Source organism: Lagenorhynchus albirostris, chromosome 13 (genome assembly GCF_949774975.1).
Source record: "Lagenorhynchus albirostris chromosome 13, mLagAlb1.1, whole genome shotgun sequence".
Classification (NCBI taxonomy): Eukaryota; Metazoa; Chordata; class Mammalia; order Artiodactyla; family Delphinidae; genus Lagenorhynchus; species Lagenorhynchus albirostris.
In genome coordinates, this window is record NC_083107.1 from 16381095 (window position 1) to 16401814 (window position 20720).

The window sequence follows — 20720 nt, forward strand, 5'->3', positions numbered from 1 at the left end:
TCAAGGAGGAAGGGACCTAAACTCCAACTCTCAATGGAAAGAATGTCAAAAAGTGTAGTAAATCTACATCACATTGAAACAGTAGGAAAGGGAGCAGGTTACAACCTTTAAAAGAATGGCATAGTCATAGGACATGACAAAAGCTGGTTAGAACCAACTAGGTCCAAGATGGTGGAGGATTCGACTTCCAGTAGAACTCAAGCCTCATTATACACTCATTTTAATACACTAGCATCTAAATGACACACCCACCAGTGCCATGACAGTTCTGAGATCAACCATAAAAGGTCAAAAAGTGGGTGGTGGCCCAATTCCTGGAAATCCCTGCCCCTTCCCCAAAATAGTTGGAATAATCCTCCCACTCATTAGCCTATGAAATTAACCAGTCCATAAAAACTAACCACCCCATATTTCAGGGTCTTTCACCTTCTAAGATGGCCCACACTCTGTCTGTGGAGTGTGTTCCCCTCCAAATAAATCCACTTCTTATCTAATCACTTTGTCTCTCACTCTTTCTGTGATGAGATATCAAGAACCTGAGCTTCATTAAGTGCTGAGACCAGGTGTATGATCCGAATTAAAAGACTGTGGGTTCAAGTCCCAATCTGAGTTGCACGGTTTCAACATGACCCTAAAAATGCTTCTAACTATGCAAATTGTTACACTGAGAAGGAAGGTTTTTCATTTTTGTTTCTTCCTTTTGTTTTATTCCACAGATTATAACTTTCTAGTTACCAACAAGCACCATTATTAAAAGCAAAGGAGAATCATAAGGAAAAAAAAATGGTTGTGTTAAGTAAGGATGGTTAAGTGACAGGGAATTTAAAGATGTAGGAGAAAATGTGGAATTTGACGTGGTCAACAATAAAATGCTATATTAAATTATTCTTTTTCTAGCTGATACTCCATCAATGCTCTATCTCAAGGAAGACGCTGGGCTTGAAAATAATGCACATGATAGCTTAGAAATGAGAGAAAAAATGAGAGAAAAGCGAAGTAGCTTCCTACTGAACATGAAACCCTGAAATGGAAACAGCCTGATCTAAAATAATGGCACTGATGGCAGAGAAAAAGGATGAGAGCCATGTTTAAAATAATGAACAAGAGAAAGAGAAGTTTTATATTTACATTTGTGTGTGTGTAAAACTTGTAGATTTCTTCCTTCTAGAATAAATAATCCTAAAAAAATTGTTTTATTGCTTTTAGAACATTGGCCAATTTTATATCTTACTTAGCACTCTCATTCTCATAGTCTTATTTTTATGCCTTCTTTGAAGGGTTACATAAATGTTCTTGGAATCAGCTTTACCATCTTACTGGTTCTCTCTTTTAATACTACATTAAGTAAAATTTTTGATATGTGTTCAATTCATGTTTGTAAAAGTATATTAACCACATTTTCTAGTTTCTGTATCTGATTTTTTTAAATACAGGGTTCTGCTGACCAGGGAGGGACAGCCTCTCCAGGGATCATGAGAATGAGATTTTCATACGCAAGATAACCTATCCAAGAGCCCATTTCCCACACCTGCCTGCCTGTTTTATTGGATTCTTCCATTCCAGAACAGTATTACCATGTCCAAACCACCTTGGGTCAGGCATCAGACAACTAGGGCCCACGCTATACGTTGAAGGTCACTGAAATTGTTCAAACTAACCATCCCTAAACCTGCTTAACCTGCCTATGAAAACCACAATAATGGCTCTCTCTAAGTTCTTACAGCTCCCTTTGCCTTGTGCTTTCTATCTGTCAAAGTGTTCTCTTGTGTGACCCTGCCTTTCCAACCCTATCCCTCTCTTCTTGGGAACTGTGAGTAATAAGCTATCTTTTTTTTTTTTTTTTTAGCAATCCTGTCTTGATCGGTTGACCTCATCATGCCTGAGCAAAAATAAAATCTACATTTTAAAATAAAGAGTGTTCTATTTTTACACTTGAAAAATGATCATTTAAAAGTATGAATTATTTGGAGAAAAAGGCATTTGTTTCCAATGCACTCATACTTAGTTCACTAGTCTTATGCACTTGTAAATTTCCATTAACAGAAATATTTATACAAAGCCTTCACCATTTGTCTGGAATATTGTTTTGATTTGATATTTTTCTACTATAAAACAAGACTTTGAGATTCCTCTAATTATATAGTCTGTGCATCTATTTAACACAACTTTGGAGATACGTTTTCCAAATACTTGTCCAGTTAGAGTTGATTCATTTCAATGCATTACCTATTTATTCCATTATATCTCCATCGTTTTTTCCATTCCCTCTTATAACAATAACATGAAAAGAGTATTAATATTTGGCCCATAAGAACAGAGTATGCTCACACATGAAAATGTTGAGTTTCTAAAGATAAAGTAGTTAACTTACAAACATTTATTGAATGCTTATTTTGTGACAAGCATTGAGAATATAAAGGTAATCAAAGCAGAGTTTTTACACTCAAGCAGTGTGAGGACACACATAATCCCAACTTTTATGTTTCATCCACAGGAACTTTAGGTACCACCAGGTCAAGCCTTTGTGACAACATACTATGTACTAGACATTTATTATCACTTGTCTTATTGGCAGGAATGGATCCTGGCTCCTTTTTCTAAGGGCTTGCTTTCAGAGACTAATCAAAAAAAAATAAAATAAATTTAAACCCCCTTTTATGATAAGGAGCTAGTGGGTCTTGAGAGATGCACACATTATCCCATAATATCTTTGAAATTTGAAAACTGTAAAAAGACTTAAGGAATGCCTACTTTTCTTAATCTAAAAGAGACTGGTGATGATAGAAATTCCAAGACGCTTGATGGGCTTACAGGGAACATGGCTTTGGTAACATGGGCCAAAAAATAATAATAATAATAATCTAATCATGTTTTGCAGTGGTCACCAAATATTTTGTTTGGCTTAGAGGCAATTGTGCTGAGACCTAATGAGATCTGAATTGGAAGGCTGTGAATAGGTAGGAGAGAACATGTGATTGGCAGGAAACAGTCAAGTCAGGACTGAAATTCTATGATTGGGCAGATTGTACATGTGTAAAACAAGTATGGTATGTCATAGCTTTTTCTGTGTACATGTAAGAATAAATGAGAAGGAAATAAAGGCAAGAAAATACTGGAGATAAAGCAATAATGTAGCAATTCAGATTGTCTTGATAAGCAGAATAGTTTCTAACATTTAAGTCTTCAAATATGTTGTCCCTTTCTACAATAGATATCCTTCTTGTGCAACCAATTTAAAAAGCTCTTTAATCAACAACATAAAATCCCTGAAGTCTAACAATTAAGATTTCCATTGGTTACAGTGTGTTTGTTTTGCCATTTTATAGGCAAATATAAACAGTTCTGTATTTTAAGTCAGGTTTACTGTTATGACCAATCAGATGCAGAAGCAAGTAAAATGCCACTCTCTATATTGATTTGGCACCACACAGAGTAAACCAGGAAACACTGGAAAACTTTATTTTTCTATATTTCATTCCCTATCCTAATAACAATCAGGAGCTCTTTATCAGAAACTATCATTTATATAATTTGAATGTAATTTTCCAAAGAACCATTTGGTTTGCAAAATAAAAACCTGCCATTGTTGGCACTTATCTGCTATTAAAAAGAACTGACAGAATTCCATCTGAGGGCCAGGTGTTGTGTCTTTTTAATGCAGGCATTTATATTTATTTGTTTTTGATATAGAAACAGCCTCTTGAAGAAATCATTCATTTGGTTTACTTTTATTATTATAGGCATGCACAATTTTTAAAAATTTTTAGTTACCTATGTTAATTTTTTGAGACTATTTGAAACAACCTGTATTAGTTGTTTTAATAGAGGGACAAACAACAACAACCACAGGCATTTGTGTAGACTCTGGTTTTAGCTTTGACAAGAGCTCAGAAGTTGACCATCTCATCTTTACAACAACAAAAACACAGAAGAAATGGAAATCTAATGACTTTTCTTGAACCCTTCAGAGAACCACCAAACCCAAATCAGAGGGGACAGATGAATACAGAGAATCACAGTGGAGATCTGCTTAAATGGAGCAGAAACTGTCAGAGAAATAAAATGGTAGGGACACTTAGATACAATTATCAGACAGGAAATTTAAAATAAATGCTATTAATACATTAAGGACTTGAATGGAGAAATACACGTGGATAATGAAAGTAGTGAGGCGGAAACTCTAAAATCAAAAGGAAATAATAGAAGTCATAAATATTGTAATAGAAATAAAGAATGCTTTTGATGGGCTTCTTAGTAGACTGAGCAGGGAAAATATCATCAAGCTTGAATATGTCAACAGAAACTTCCCAAAATTAAATGTAAAGGAAAAAAAAGTATGAAAAAACAGAACAGGACACCCAAGATTTGTGTAACAATTTCCAATAGGTAGCATATGTGTAATTGGAAGAGCAGAAAAAGTAAGAGGGAATGGTTCAGAAAGTATATTTGAAATAGTTGGGAATCTTTCAAAAATAAATACAAACACCAAATCAAAGGTCCAGGAAGCTTAATTTTATGTCAGCTTGATTGGGTCATGAGGTGCATAGATATTTGTTTTAACATTATTCTGATTATGCTCATGAGGATGTTTCTGAATGAGATTAACCTTTGCATTGGTATACTGAGTAAAGCAGTTTCCGCTTTCCAGTGCTGGTGGGTCTCATCTGACTCACTGAAGTCCTGAACAAAACAAAAAAGACCGAGTAAGGGAGAACTTGCTCTCTCTGCCTGACTGAGCTGGACTTTAGTCTTCTCCTGGCTTCATACTTAGGTTTGGACTAGAATTTACATCATTGGCTCTCCTGGATCTCCATCTTACCAATGGCAGATCTTGGGACCTTTCAACCCCCATAATTATGTGAGCCAGTTCCTTATAATACATATATTATTATTTCTCTTTCTCTTTAGAATCATGACTGATGCACATAATAAATAACCCCCAAAATCTTAATCTGAACCAAAAATGCATGTTGCTATGTGAAAATAGCCAGACTGAAAAGGCTACATTCTGTTGATTCTAAGTCTGGAGAGGAAAATATACAAGACAAGTATGAAACATCTCAATGTACCAGAAGTATGAAATTTTTTTTTAAAAATAGTCTTGTATCCAATGTGAAGTGCCAAAGAGACAAAGGAGCCAAGTGTAAGGGTTCTACGTTGTCCACAGCTGGAAAAATTTGAGTATCAACATAAAATAGCATTGGATTATAATCCAAGTATAAAATGAATATCCATGAGTCCAAACTGATATAAATAAATTATTGAATATGCTAATTCATAGGGAGTAGAAATGGGTATGTTGTAAAGAATTCCAAACAATTTTTGCAGTTCCTCCACCCTCTAGAAAGGGCATCATAAATCCCCACTGCATAACTTGGGGCTGTGCATAGTGACTTACTTCCAAGAGTTCGATATAGAAAGTGCTGCCTTTATAGTGCATCAATATGAAAAACACTATCCCAAACAGGTGATCAAGGTCAACATCCACAGCAATAAGTCATGTTCATAGTATAGACCCACAATATAATGTAATTAAAATGACACTTTATCACTGTGGTCTTCCTCTAATAACTCATAACCCCTGGCTCACCATGGCAAAACCATTAGTCAAATTCTAAGGGAGGAGCATCCTATGAAATAACTGACTTTTCCAGTGTTAATTCCTTAACCCTGTCAAGATCATCAAAAGCAAGAAAGTCTAAGAAGCTGTCACAGCCAAAAAGAGACCTGACAACTAAAATGTCATGTGGTATCCTGGATGGGATTCTGAGATTAAAAAAAAAAAAAAGCATTAGGTGAAAATAAGGAAATATGAATAAGTTATGGACTTGAATTAATAATAATGCATTAGTCAATTCATTAGTTATAACAAGTACACCATAGTGATATAAGATGTTTATGGTAGGGGATAATGGATATGGGACATATGAGAATTCTATATACTATTTTCTCAATTTTTTTGTAAATCTAAAACCATTCTAAGATATAAAGTCTATTAAAAATTACAAGATAATTTGTTGAGTGATAATAGCATGAAATTCTCAATGTCAGTTACAGCCTTCAACAGTGCTTGACACTTGTACATATAGCATTTTATGAGTAGCATGGGTCACAGACTCAATATATGACTAAAAGATTTAGTACATAACTGTCCTTGGAAAATCACTTGAACACTACACTCCTTGAATTGCTTATCTGTAAAATTTATGGAGTTTAATTTATCTCAAATAAAATGTATCAGTTCAGGGTATACTAAAAGGAATAATAGGTGAAGAAGTTGTAAGTAACATACCTGGCATGTAGCACTGTTATTTCCTTCTTTTATTATATACATGTAAGGAGTAATACTATGCAAGACATTATAACACAGGCATGGTAGTAAATGCAAGTTAAAAGCATATGTATGCTGGAACCACACTACCTCTTTTCAAATGCTTGCACTGTTGGTTACTAGGTTTACTAGGTTACTAGCTACACAACCTAAGGCAAGTTAGTTAAGCATTCTGTGCCTTGGGTCTACATCCTACAACAGTAATATAATAGTAGTAAACACACCATATAAGGTACTTGAGAATGATTTAAAGAGTTAATATATCTAAGACAGAAAGCTTTTTGAATATAATAAGCTCTATTTAAATATTAGCTTTGATTATCATGATTAATAATGACTATAAAAAAGGGTATAATTGGTATATACTTGTTAGATTTTAAAATGAGGATTCATCTGATGCTTTGCTCTTATCATTTCCCCCCAGCTCCACTTTTTAAAATCTTCCATTTCTCTTTTTTATCTAAAAACATCACCTACAAAATTTTGGTCCATATCCAACAGATTTTTCTCTGTTTACTGTCATAAGGTAGAGCTCTAGAAAACAGAATACAGTATCATGGGATACAATATATTTTCAGGTCTCTGCCTTTTGTGAAGAAATTAAAATTCCAAAGGTTTTAGAAAAAGAAAAAAAAAAACTTTGTGTTACCAATTTCTACGTATTTCTGTTAACTGATTTCAATATACAGAAATATTTCCAAGATTGGGAACTCAGAGACATTAGAAACATGTATCATCTGTCACATTTTGAACCTGGGCTCCCAGAGAACTCCCCAATAGGTGTCTGCATTCCAGGAAGAACAAGTGTCATATCATTGTAATAAAAGATATTTTACTTATAGAAAAGTAGGGCTAAGAATCTGAGCTAAGATATACCAAGCTGTCATTCAATGATCTTTTTTTCTTTCTCACTGAAACTCACATTGACCAAACTCCATTTTCAAAGACACAAAAATATCTGAGGAGATAAAAGGCAAAGAATAAGTGACTGATAAGTTAAACAGTGCTTTCCACATTCAGAGGATCACATAACATGACCAAGTGTGATTTATCCTGAGATGCAACATACAAACAGCCAACAGGTACATAAAACAGTACTCAGCATTACTAATCATCAGGGAAATGTGAATCAAAATCATGATGAGATATCACCTCGCATCAGTTAGAATGAATATTATTAAAAAGCAGAAAGAAAGCAAATATTGGGGAGCATGTACAGAAAGTGGAATATTAGTACACTGTTGGTAAAAATGTAAATTGGTGCAGCCACTATGGAAAAGAGTGTGAGGTTTCCTCAAAAAACTAAAAATAGAACTACCATACAATCTAGGAACTCCACGTCTGGGTATTTTCCAAAGAAAACAAAAGCATAAATTTAAAAAGATACATGCACTCCCATGTTTCCTATGTTCACTGCAGCACTATTTATAGTACTGTGGTCACGACATGGAAGCAACCTAAATGTCCATCGACAGATAAATGGATTAAAATGAATAAATAAAATGTGGTAAGTACCCTACATACGAACCTTCAAGTTGTGAGTCTTTCAAAGATGCGAATGTGGAGCTCACTAATGAAGACCTGATGGAATTGGAGGCCCAGAGAAAAGATGAAGAGAGACAAGAGGACTAAGAAGTAACTGAAGAACCGAAGAGATTCATGGTGCAGGAAATGGCAAGGGGATTTTCTTTACCTGAGGAGGCACTGTTAATTTTTGATTCACAGGATCTGAATGTAGAATGGTGTATGAAGCTTGCAGCAGCCATTCAGAATGCAATCCAGTGCTCCCAGGACATCTATGATGAGAAAAAAGAGCTACTATCCAGACATCACTGGATAATTTTTTGAAGAGGGTAAACAGAATTCAATCCAGCAAGGAACCAGAACCTGTGCCATCAATGTCAGGCATGAGTGGAATTGCAGCTCGCCCTTCATCTCCTATTGCTGACAATCCTTCAGCTCTACCATCTCCCACCTCCTCTCCCTCCTCTGGTCAGTAACTCTTCTTGCCTGTTCACTCGATGCCAGCCCTGTATGTATGCCAGCTGTTGTACTGTACTACTGTACTTTTCAAGATACTATACTGTAAGATTAAAAATGTTTTCTTTATTTTTTGTATTTGTTTTTTATGTATTATCTGTGTGGAAAGTGTTATAAACCTATTACCGTACAGTACTATATAGCCGATCGTGTTAGTTGGGTACCTAGGCTAACTTTGTTGGACTTATGAACAAATTGGACTTATGAACACATTGGAACAGAACTCGTTCATATGTAGGGGACTTACTCTGTGTGTGTGTGTATATATATATATATATATACATATTCAGACATAATAAAAAGAAAATCCTGTCATTTGTACAACATGAGCAAAACTGGAGGACATTAAGGTAAGTGAAATAAGCCATACAAAGAAAGACAGACACTGTATGCTCTCACTTGTATGTGGAATCTTATTGTCAAATTAATAAAAGCAGAGAATAGAATCCTGGTTCCCAGGGGCTGGGGAGTAGAGGTGATGTGGATAGGTTGGTAAAGGAGTACAAAGTTTCAGTTACACAAGCTGAATAAGTCCTGAAGATCTAATGTACATCAATGTAACCATAGTTAACAGTACTGTATTGTATATTTAAAATTTGCTAAGTGTAGATTTTGTGATTTCACCACTAAAAACAAACAAAAACAAAAAATCACAAAATGGTAACTATGTGAGGTGATGGATATGTTAATTAGCTTGATTGTGGTGATTATGTCACAGTGTGTACATATATCAAAACATCAAGATGTATATCCTAGATATAAAAAAAAATTGTCAATTATACCTCAATAAAGCTGGGAAACTAAATTAAAAATAAATAATGAAGGAATACATTTCCAATGGTTCAAGGAGAGGATATGGGAGAAAGGAATTTATTAGCATACAGTTCAGGCAAGAAAACGCAAAAAATAAATGAGTTGGAGCCATGCTGGGCCCAATAACCAATAAGAGTCAGAAGGTATTTCCTTCAGCTGCTACTCTGTATCAGTAGAAAATGTTTTCCAGTGTTTCTCAAACTTATAGTAAGATATTTCAAATATATTTTTTACTTTTGAAAAGTTTGAAGGAATATATTAAAATTTAGTTTTCAACATTAAATTAAAAAAAAAAAAAGAAGTCTTCCAAAGAGAGAATTTATAGTCATTACCCTGTGATGTGGACAAGAAACCTGTCATTTTTTTTTTAAATTAATGTCAACTAAAATACTTTTGGTTAATTAGATATAAATATGGATAAACTACAAAATATTTCAACATGTGATGTCAATCTACAAAGATAAGACCTATATATTTTATACACTTGTTTACTAATATGGTTTATTGAATGCTGTTCAACCAAACAGAAGCACAGCAAATTTTATTGATACCCTTTTCATACAAATAATTGCATAGAAAAAGTGACCTACTAGTCACTTTTTTCTCAGTATGTTGCTTTAAAGTATTTCATCATAAAGTATGATCTTTGAAACTTTAATGATTATAATTTTGAGCTGTAGAATGTGTCTCCAGAAAGAATTTGACTTTAGTTCAGGAATTATCAAACTTTAACTTACAAATAACTATTATTCTAATCTCTGTCTATTCCCCATAAGCTCCTGTTAATATGTTGTCTTCCTACTGTTATCTTTTGGCATGTGTTAAATAAACAGTTGCAAACATTTCATATTTGGGGGAAAATCCAACAAAACACGAACTACATATAATTCTTTTCTTTATCAGAAAAGTTTTTAAAGCTCAGTTCTGTACTGTGAAGCTGATTTGCAGCAAAATACCAATAGTGGTTGCAGTTTTACAAAAATTAGAACAAATTTAAACAAGAGGTATTTGTCTAGAGGCAAGCAGCCTGTGTGTAGAAATCAGTCTAAATCTCCAGATCAAAACTATATTTTTGAAAAGGCATTATGCAGCAGGACTCCTAATGACAGGACTGTTGTCCCTTTTAGATGTCATAAGTACAAAAATACTCCTGCTGTGTAGACTATGACAATCCAGGCACTTGAGTTGAATTGTATGATTACTAGCTTTCCTCAAATCTCTCAATGCTTTACCTAAAATAAAAATAGTTTTCTAAAAGAAAATATCTGAATCATGTTATTTTTCTCGAAGTTATTCAGAATGACTTTAACAAGAAACTAAGAAGTGAATGTGGTAAGAATCTGTGAAGAGCCCTTTTACACTTATTATTGCCTTTTCCATGGTTGGTGGAGTAAAAATGTCAACTAAGCCACCCTCCAATTACTGAGGGATTAAAATATCAAAGTCTGGTGTATGTTAAATTATTTTTGTTAGACCAAGACCAAGAGTAATATGCAAGAGTAGATCTTTTCTTGAAAGCCATTTTGTTGTGATTTTAAAATTATTTACTTCACAAACATAATTTTGTACATTCATTGGTGTTTTTGTTATCTCTAGGTTTTACCAATTTTCACCAAAGATTTCTGAAATTATTATATTTCAATTATCATTCACTGTACTTTGTTACATCTTACAGAATGTATAATCGTTGTCAATGTTATCACTATTATACTTTGAGGCACTGATTCACACATGAAGCTAATTGTATTCAGCTGAGTTTGGCATATTTTATTAAAACAGATACACTTCTTTGAATAATTTTGGAATAAATTGACAGGTGAACATAAAATTGCATGTGATTTGTTTAAAAATAATGCTTTAGTTTGCTTAATAATCAGTGAAAAGTTTTGATGAAGAACTCACATCAGGGATGCTTTATAAATGAAAATCTGTCATTACTAAACTATACACAAAACCTTCTTTATAGTTAAAGCTATTGCATACAGCCAACATCAGAATTATCTCTAATTTCTGCTTCACCTCTCTATGGAATTAACTGTCAAGTGTTCTGATTCTGTATTTAAAAAAGAAGTTCTCAAAAGACACATCTTAATGAAACTTTCCGGGTTTACCACTAACATTTTAATTATACATTTTATTGGGCAACTTGTACATATACAGTTAAAATCATGTTTAACCAAGCAGCTTGTATAAGTTTGAGTGTGTCATAAGCACAAAACTTTTGAGAACCCCTGTCTTTGGCTTCTGTTTTAATTATTAATTCCTGAACTATTGGGAAAATATATGCTAAATTTTCTGTTAATCCCTTTAAATCCCATGAGTCTACCAAAAATCTGTACGGACCTGAGAAATTTCACTCTCCTCCCCAGCTTGCAGGCATCCGATGGCAATCAATTGTCTACAGACACCTATGTCTATCTCTAAAGTACCACTCCTTCTCTAGTCTACGCTGTCGGTAACCTTAGTGTGGCCCAAATGATGATTTTAAAAGAGTGCAGAAGTGAGTTCATTTTCCTATATGACTGCTTGACTACACTAGATATTTATGCAATCCAAAACATGGAAGAAAAGCATGAGGATAGCTGAATGTTCTTTTAATATCATTTTTTTTAACATTATCACTTAGGAGAACTTAATTATTCAGGATAACCCATTTGAATTTGATCTTGATTCTTCACAGTTCTTTAGAACCCTAAAATAAGAAGTTACATGTTAATCTGTAAGTTTCTATCTGATAGAAAAGGTAACCACAAAGTTGCGGTTCTGTAGAACAGTAACATTTTTTGCTATCTATTAGCAATGTCATTTCAGCACTTTGACTGACTACCTACATGAATTTCTACTCCTCAAATTCTTCTATCAGCTTTATTATCTCACTGTTTTCCTCGTTAATTAGTGTTGATGGCATTATTGACCCATGTGAACTTTATATTTAGCGAAAGTCATGTTTTAACTCTTCGAAAATTATTTCAATAGAATAAAGGTTTGATACTGCCAAAGCATCAATAATAACATCTACTTAGATACAGTACCAAAGGTGGAAGTTCTGGGCTTACTCTATATGAGGAAATTCTCTTCAAAAAAAAAACTATTAATCTAATATTGTTCGTAAAAATCTCTTTATCTAGGTGCAAGAAAAATCTGTCTAATCCCAATATCCAAATATTTAATTTAAATTACCATTAAACCTTCATTAACTATATAAAAATGAAGTATGTTTATTGATCTACTAACAAAACAATATTTGTTATTATTCTAAGTTCTGACCTAGAAAAATTTCACCATCAGATGATGCATATGTTTCTTTTTTTGAAAAGAGTCCAAAATCAATTTTATAATATGACTTTTCATGTTTTCTTGATAATTTAATTGTCAGTAATCTTTATTCTTCTATATCATAAGTCCATTGATTTCTATCAGCGTAAATACTGCCACAGAAAGAAAGTGAGAGACAAAATTAAGATAAAGCAACAAATGTTTTATTTACCATGCTTTCTCAATGCTTTCAATGTTATTTAAAATATAATTGAAGAAATTTCAAATAAAGTACTCAGTAAAACAAACAGGACTGATTTCTCCATTGCAGTGTCTCAAATACTCTGCCTCTGGCTATCAGGGGAAAAGAAAAAACAGAAAACTGTTGCTGTCTAAAACTACTTTTATAATGGCTCCAATTGTCAAGTCTTGCCTGACTCATTTGCTATGCATTCCTGTTTTAAATTTCTGTGGCATGTAGCAGCTGTTGTTGTTAAACCTTCATATTTTTTTTATAGCTCTATTTTAGACTTTGTGATTCTTCATGTACAGTCCCAGTAAAAGTATGGTTTGTGAAACATTATTTACCAGAAGCATCAGATGTTTTATCACAGGAAAAGCCTCAGAGAGAATTTGGAATGACAGGTTTAGAGTTTTTTTCATGATTGTAGTCTGGGTTTTAAGGCCAAGAAAAATTCATTCCTTTGATTGCATGAGAGGAAAGTCATTAAAACACACACAAACTCTTAACTTGTTTTTTAAAATACTTTCAAAATTTCTCAAAATCTACGTTTCTTCATATGTGAAAAGATTATAAGTGATATATTTAGAGTCACACAGAAGCAAATATGATTGTATATCTGTAAGTACACTTTCATATTTCACCCAATACTTTTTCCAAATATCATTTTGTATTGACAAATTAATTGCAATTTGGTGGAATAAATTTGTGATTTCTTCCATATTAAGGAGCAATGATATGCCAGGGACACTCGTTGTAATCAATCATTGATATAAGGAAAGCTTGTGTTTAAAATAAAATTTAAAACAATAAATCATAGTAAAGAGTGACTTAGGATCCAAGGTTTTTAAATAAATATTTAGAATTTTGGATTTCCCAGCTATTCCTGTTCTACCCACCTCTTCTTTACCCACCACAGTCAGGCTCTTGAGACGCTTCGAGTATAAAGGAAGTTAGAGCCAAAAGTAATATCTTTATTCTATGAGATTCTTCCATAAATCTTTTTCTTTGTTCTTTGCTAAACTCAAGGAAGAAATCTAGTGAAATAAAAAATATGTGCTCTCCTTTCTACCTCTCTTCCAAACTGAGAATTTGGATTCAGATATAGTGAACATATGTTTTATATCCTCAACTCTGGACCTCATTCTGATCTCTGAAACACTTCAATGATTTGCCATTTTTTTAAAATGTAAAAGCATAACAAATCAAATGAGAGACAAAGAGAAAAAGAGAGATTAAAAACCAACCAGACCTTTCAACCCTTAGAAGCTTACCCCTAAAAATTTTAATGTTATACTTAAGACAAATCTAGATTTAAAAACAATACTTAAAAACTCAGAGGATGTAAAGTTTAGGCTATACTAATTCTTTGTATCCCAGACTAATGATACCCATAATGCCTGACCTTATGTATGGTATGACATTTTTAAATTTTCCACTTTGTTAAGTTTTCCTCACTCCATACCTTCTTGCACTGAAAGATCTTGAAACTGATCAACCTCTCCCACTACCCAGCATTTATACTGAGTGTAGAAACAAGACTGAGAATCCTCTTTAAAATAAATAAGTCATTTTGGAATGAATTCTTACCTACAGATTTGATCACTTTTTTCTTTTATTAGTATGGATTTTCAGGAAACAAGATTGTTTAAAGCAGAATTATTTGACATTCAGTATATTTAGAAATGGATCTAACCCTTAAGGCAGAAAAGTAAAAAACCTTCTTATTAAAAATTTATAAGAAACTTTTTCCTTGTTTCTAGCCTTAAGTTCTATGCCAAAGCACAGTTAAATAATAAATTACATAACAATTACCTTTAACTTTATTAGCAATAATTTTCTACATAAACAACTGACTTACATCCAGAGCTACCATCTTAACATTATCATCATGAATTTTTCTCTGCACATGGAAAACTTTAATACATTTACATAAAAATTCCTGTATATATTATTCATTCTAAAAACAGAGGAAAAGTTGTAGGTGATCTGAAATGTGAATGGTCCCCTGTCACAAAAATGTCTCTGAAAAACTGAAAACAAATATCGCACACTCTACCTGAGATATCTGCTGATTTACATGAATCACCAAGTACTCTTTTTAATGGTTTAAAGTTTAAATATTTAATGACATGTTTTGGCTCTGTTTTAACATTTCTGAAATTAAGGAATATCTCAAAGCACTTCCAGAAGAGCATGTGAGGAAGAATGTTCCTTGGAGACATTACACCTCTCTTAGCTATCATTCTAATACTGGCACTCCATTTGACTGCTGTACACAGATATCTGACCATTTCTACCAGGATATTCTGCCAGCTAAGCATTGTTCTCCCCTTTCTCCAATACAATCTCTCCTTTCGATGTTTTTTTTTTTTTTTTTTAATGTTTACATGCTTGTGTCCTCACCCAAAGTTCAGACATCTGAGTTGTAACCAGGGTTGGTTGATTATAAGTACCAGAACAGTTGGTTAGATTTTAATCTCTCTTTGGTCTGTACCTTTGACTATCCCAGTCACTTGGCCTGGCTTTGCAATTTCCATTTCACTGACTGCTCCCTATGAACAGGAGCTGGCCTATTTCAGGGGGACTCTTACTGCCTCAATCCCTCTTGGATTCCCAATGTGCTGTATCCTCCATGCTCATGGTGCCCAGTTAATTGTTTAATCAACAAATATCTGTGGAAAATCTCTATGGACCAAAAGTGTATTTGTGATAGGCTGTTGCCTATCCTTACAAATGATACATAACACATAGGGTGATTTCCTAGCCAGATTTCTAGGAACTAGCATCTGCCTGACAAGCTTTCCTTCTGTGACTGGAATACTGACCACTTCCTGGGCACTTACAGACCCACCTTTCTTGCCCCCATGTAGATGGAGGCCACTGATGTTTTCACATCCAAAACTTAAAGATTTTGTTTGAGATTCAAATCAGATTCTAACCCTAGGGCACAAATCAATGGAAGATAGTGGCCTAAAAGTGTGCTTACAAGCAGCAGCCTCATTGTGTACTCTCTTTATTTTTATGCTGCAAGTTTATCATCTTGGGTTGAAAGCATAAAAAAGACATCATCTTTAGACATAACTCAAGGACAAATACAATGGAATAATTAGGGAACTTGTAGAGCTAATCATTAGGTATTATCTAGACAAAGACCCCAGGGAGTTTTTCCAACTTCCTTTCCTCTTACTGAATTCAGAAACAATGTGCAAATGTAGTGGAGATGGTGCTAATTAAGCTTCTAGCTAATACCAACCAGACCTCCAGAGAATTATAACAGGCTGGAGGAAGGAATGAAAATGTGGAGTAAGGAACAAAACTGACACAGTAAAAGATGGCTTAAATCAACACAATCAGATAAACGTGAACAGTCTTACTTAGTAAGCAAAAGGTCAATGCACATGTAAGAAGACAGAATGTGACTCCCCACAGCTAGCTAGAGTAGGTTTCTTATATGAAGAAGACAAAAACTGATGAACTTACAACCTGCAAATGAGATTTTAGCTATTGTCTATCTGTCCTCTAGAGATGAGTGTTGTATTCATTCAGTTACTTATCTATTCTCTTAGACCATATTCTTTGAAAACCTACTAAGCAATAGACACTATGATCAATCTTGGGAAGCAAATGAATAAGAGGTCACAATCCAGTGTTTACCTCAGAAATGAGCACAGGTTTACAATACCACAGAGATAAAGATAAGCTATTGGGAAATCAGAGGGGAAAAGAACCAACTCTTTCTTGGCATGTCAAGGATGGTTTCACAGCTAAGGAGATAAATAAGCTGTGTCTTTAAGGATGTATATGTGTATTCTATATGGAGAAAAAAAATGATAGAGTTAGAAGTTCTGTGTAACTTGTATATAATACATGTGATAGAATTTGACAGGGATTAGACAAAACCTTGGGATTCAAAGATATGCCTTTTAGACTATTTAAAAGAGAAAATTTTTAAATGTATAATAAAAATATACAACTCACACCTGAAATTAACATAATGTTGTATGTCAACTATACTTCAATTAAAAAAAGAAAAAGAATGCAGCTGAGAAGAATAATCAGTGCTATAAATAAGCATTTCACAGAAAATCAAAAACAAATAAACATGTTGGAAGGTACTAAATTTTAAACATAATTAAAAAAATGTAAATTCTGAGTGGTCATTCAAATATATCTAAAAATCAAAATTTCTAAGGTTTCACTTAAATTTTAACTTGTTCAGAGAGAATCTTCTCAATCCGTTTGAAAGTAGAAAGCCACAACCTCCTAACCTTTTAAACTTTTTAAATTTTTTTCTTTGGAGTTTTATGCAGAACTTACTACTATTATCCATTCCATTTCATTGTTATTTGTTTAGTCTTTCTCCTCTCTGAAGCTCAATGAGGACTTTAATATTTTGTTTACCACTGCATCACATCTGCAAAAATGGTGACTATCAACTTATAAGCACACCAAAAAAATGTTTGTTGGTGAATAAAACCATACAGAAATTGAGATAACACTTTTTACTCATAAACTTGATAAAAATTAAAAATAATAATAATGATGTCAACTGTTAAAGTAAAATATGTACTCACACAAATAATGAGAGTGTAAGTTGAAATATATGCTTTGGATTTGAAATTTATAACCCTCTTATAGAAATGTATAGCCCTCTTAAGAATATTTCTTCAGATATATTTGTACAAATGAGAAAAAAGATGTCAAAATCCTACAAATTTAAATATCATGGTAGTATCAGAATACCAATAAAGTACCCATTAGTATGGGAAAAGAAACACATATTAGAGTATATTTTTAAAATATTGGGAAGCCATTAAAAATAATAACATAGCTATAAATAAAACTGTTCATAGTAATTTTAACAAAAATGCAAGTTGGAAAATAGCATGTGTTGTATATTACATGAAATGTAATATGTAAATTGAATGTAAAATGTAAATTGAAAAATGAAGCTTATTTTATATAACTGTCACAACATAAAATGGGGATGCTTCATAACCAAAGAAAAAACAGATTCCTTTTGGGTAATGATGCACCTACATATATTATATTTGGGCCTGAACACAAAAAATATGGTATAAAACCCAACATGGGAGCAACTTTGGCAGTTCCAGCTACTTCACACTTCATCTGTGCCTTAGGATTACTAGGATTCTTGGAATTATTTGCAAAACATTATATTGGATAAAATGTCAGATTCTAGTGAGTTTTACTTGACAATCTAATTCTTCTTGTAATCGCATATGCATATCCATATATACATACCTATGCAATTGTGTATGTATTGTGTGTGAGTGTTTGCATGAGAGAGAAAGAGAGACAGAGTGTTTAGAATATCTTAGAGAGATTCATGGAAAACTCTTAAAAATGATTACCTCTAGGGGATTTGACACCTAATGCAAACTGTGAGAAGGACTTTTTGTCTTTAGTGTGTTAAATGATTAAACAGGCTTGAACTGAACTTGCAACAATAATAATAATAGCAGAACTAAAGACAGTTAAAAATATATTCTGAAGCAAGTGTATACTTAGGAAAGAATTTTTTTTCAGAGGGTATAGTTAAATTTGCATTTTAGAAAAAAAATATTTTGGAATTGAAGAGTATGAAGTAGAGAGGTGAGACAGTGATAATATCACCACAATGTAAAAAAAAAAAAAAAAAACTAGTCCAATAAACCAGGGAAAAGAAAGAAATCAAGCACTTGTAGAAGACACAGAAGACATGGGCTTGCTGAGTTAGAAATGAAAGATATTAACTGACTGCATACAGTGAATGAGAACAAAAAAAATACTAAAAATGGCTTTTAAATTTCTAGATTGAGAGACAAGGAGAATTATTTAGTAACTCAGCAAACTGCAGGCTAGTCCTATCAGTTGCCTGGAGAAGAGGCAAACCTCCCAGAAGTAAAATTAGAACAGGAATGCGTCAGTGCCAAGATCGAGCCACTGGGTAAAGGAGACAGAGTTAAACTGATTGTGATTGTGTTCAGAGGTTATCTGAACTAATTAAAATGAAGGAAATCCTAGGTTAAATTAGAGCAAGAGATATTAAAAGGACAACATTAGGTTAAGCAAAGCTTACCCTTGAATTGCCTTCTTTCAGAACAAAAATCTTGAATTTATTTTATTACTAATGATATTAATACAAGAGTGATAATATTAGTATGGTTGTTTTACAGTCAGTAATTTCACACACTTTCTATCATTTGCTGTACACAAAATTTACTTTGTAATTAGCATAGACATTGTAGATGGAAAACTGAGGCTCCAAAAGAATATCATGTAACATATGTAGCAAAATTACTGAGTGGTTAAACTGGAATATGAACTTAATTAAATCATCATCCCACACTCTTAAGCATTATGCTCATGATTGCATTGGGATTCAGGGTTATTTTGGATGCCCTCAAATGACATTAGAATATTTCTATCATCTCCATGTAAGGATAAGCCATTCCTGAGTATTTAGGCACTGGCTTGAGAATGAAATCCCTTAAGGGGTCTCATTCAGTCCAAACTCAGAATACTGGAGTGTAAAGAGAATTATTTTATTGTTGTCTCCAAATTCATTCTTAACTCTTTTCATTTAAGGTTTAGATGCCTCTAAGAAACCTCAAGTCAACAAAGGTCACCTGTGATAAGGACAACGTGACAAGTCAAAAAATCATTCAACAGGGAGATGAAATGGGCCATGATACTAATAGGGTTTGTCTGAAACATGCAATTTGCAGTGACAGTGAAACTTCTAGCTTGTCCTTGCTAATGAGAGAAATAGGAAACTGCATTATAAATTTTTTTCCAATATATCTCTTTCTGATCTAATTCTGATACTTTATTTTGCTTTTATCTAATTTTTCCAATGCCAGTTCACATTTTATACCTTAAACTTTATTAGGTTCTGTCCCATTTTTATTTGCTTAGCATTGCTTTTACTTCATATTTACGGATAGCAAATAATTTGGGGTATGAATGAGGTGAAAGTGAAGTTTCCAGAAGTGTTTTATATATAAAAGCTTACTGTTTGAGGAAGATGTGTATATTGAGATTGAGACATCTCTGAATCTAATTAAGTAACTAGATCTCTGAATCCAGTAAAGTTACCTGGCGCCCTACTAACACCTAAAAGGAATTAATTTTCCATTTACAGTGTAGCATGGAAAAGTGGTTTTCTACTCAGAGAGTGTTTTCTTCTGTGTAATATCATTTTAACTAGATTATGGACATCCAGTTCGGGGGTCTTCCTTTTGGAGTTTAAGAGTTCGAGTTTAGGGCTTCCCTGGTGGCACAGTGGTTGAGAGTCCGCCTGCCGATGCAGGGGACACGGGTTCGTGCCCCGGTCCGGGAAGATCCCACATGCTGCAGAGCGGCTGGGCCCGTGAGCCATGGCCGTTGAGCCTGCGCGTCCGGAGCCTGTGCTCCGCAACGGGAGAGGCCACGGCAGTGAGAGGCCTGCGTACCGCAAAATAAAAAAAAAAAAAAAAAAAAAAAGTTCGAGTTTAAAAAATATGATGATAAATCTATAAAACCTCGTGTGACAGTGCTTCAAACAGTGGCAGATACTTTTAAAGATGGATTTGGTGGTTACATTGAGATTGTAAAAGGGAGCAAAATTATCTGGTTTCCAGAAATTTAAATTTGCATTTGTTTCGGTAACCATCTGAGTTAACTAATCCAGCAATATACTCTAGCTCAGAGGTGCCCTAAGTTCTCACCATAACATGACTACAACATCTGATTACTCATCATGTAATGAATGATTTTTTAATAATATGCTAAAGAAGGTTATTTTGATAGCTAACTATGAACTTCATTAGAAAAAAATTTATGAAGTGTTTTACTCATTCAGTTTAAAATTATAAGTTGACATCCAGTTGAGTGAAAATGCAGAAGAGGCACATGGCAATATCTTAGAATGAAAGCTTATGTTTTATTTAGAAAAGCCCTAATGAACTCAAATGTGATGGTGTCATAACTGATAGAAAATTTCCCCCTTAGAGTGATTTATGATAATTATGGCAATTCAAATTGTTTTTAAAT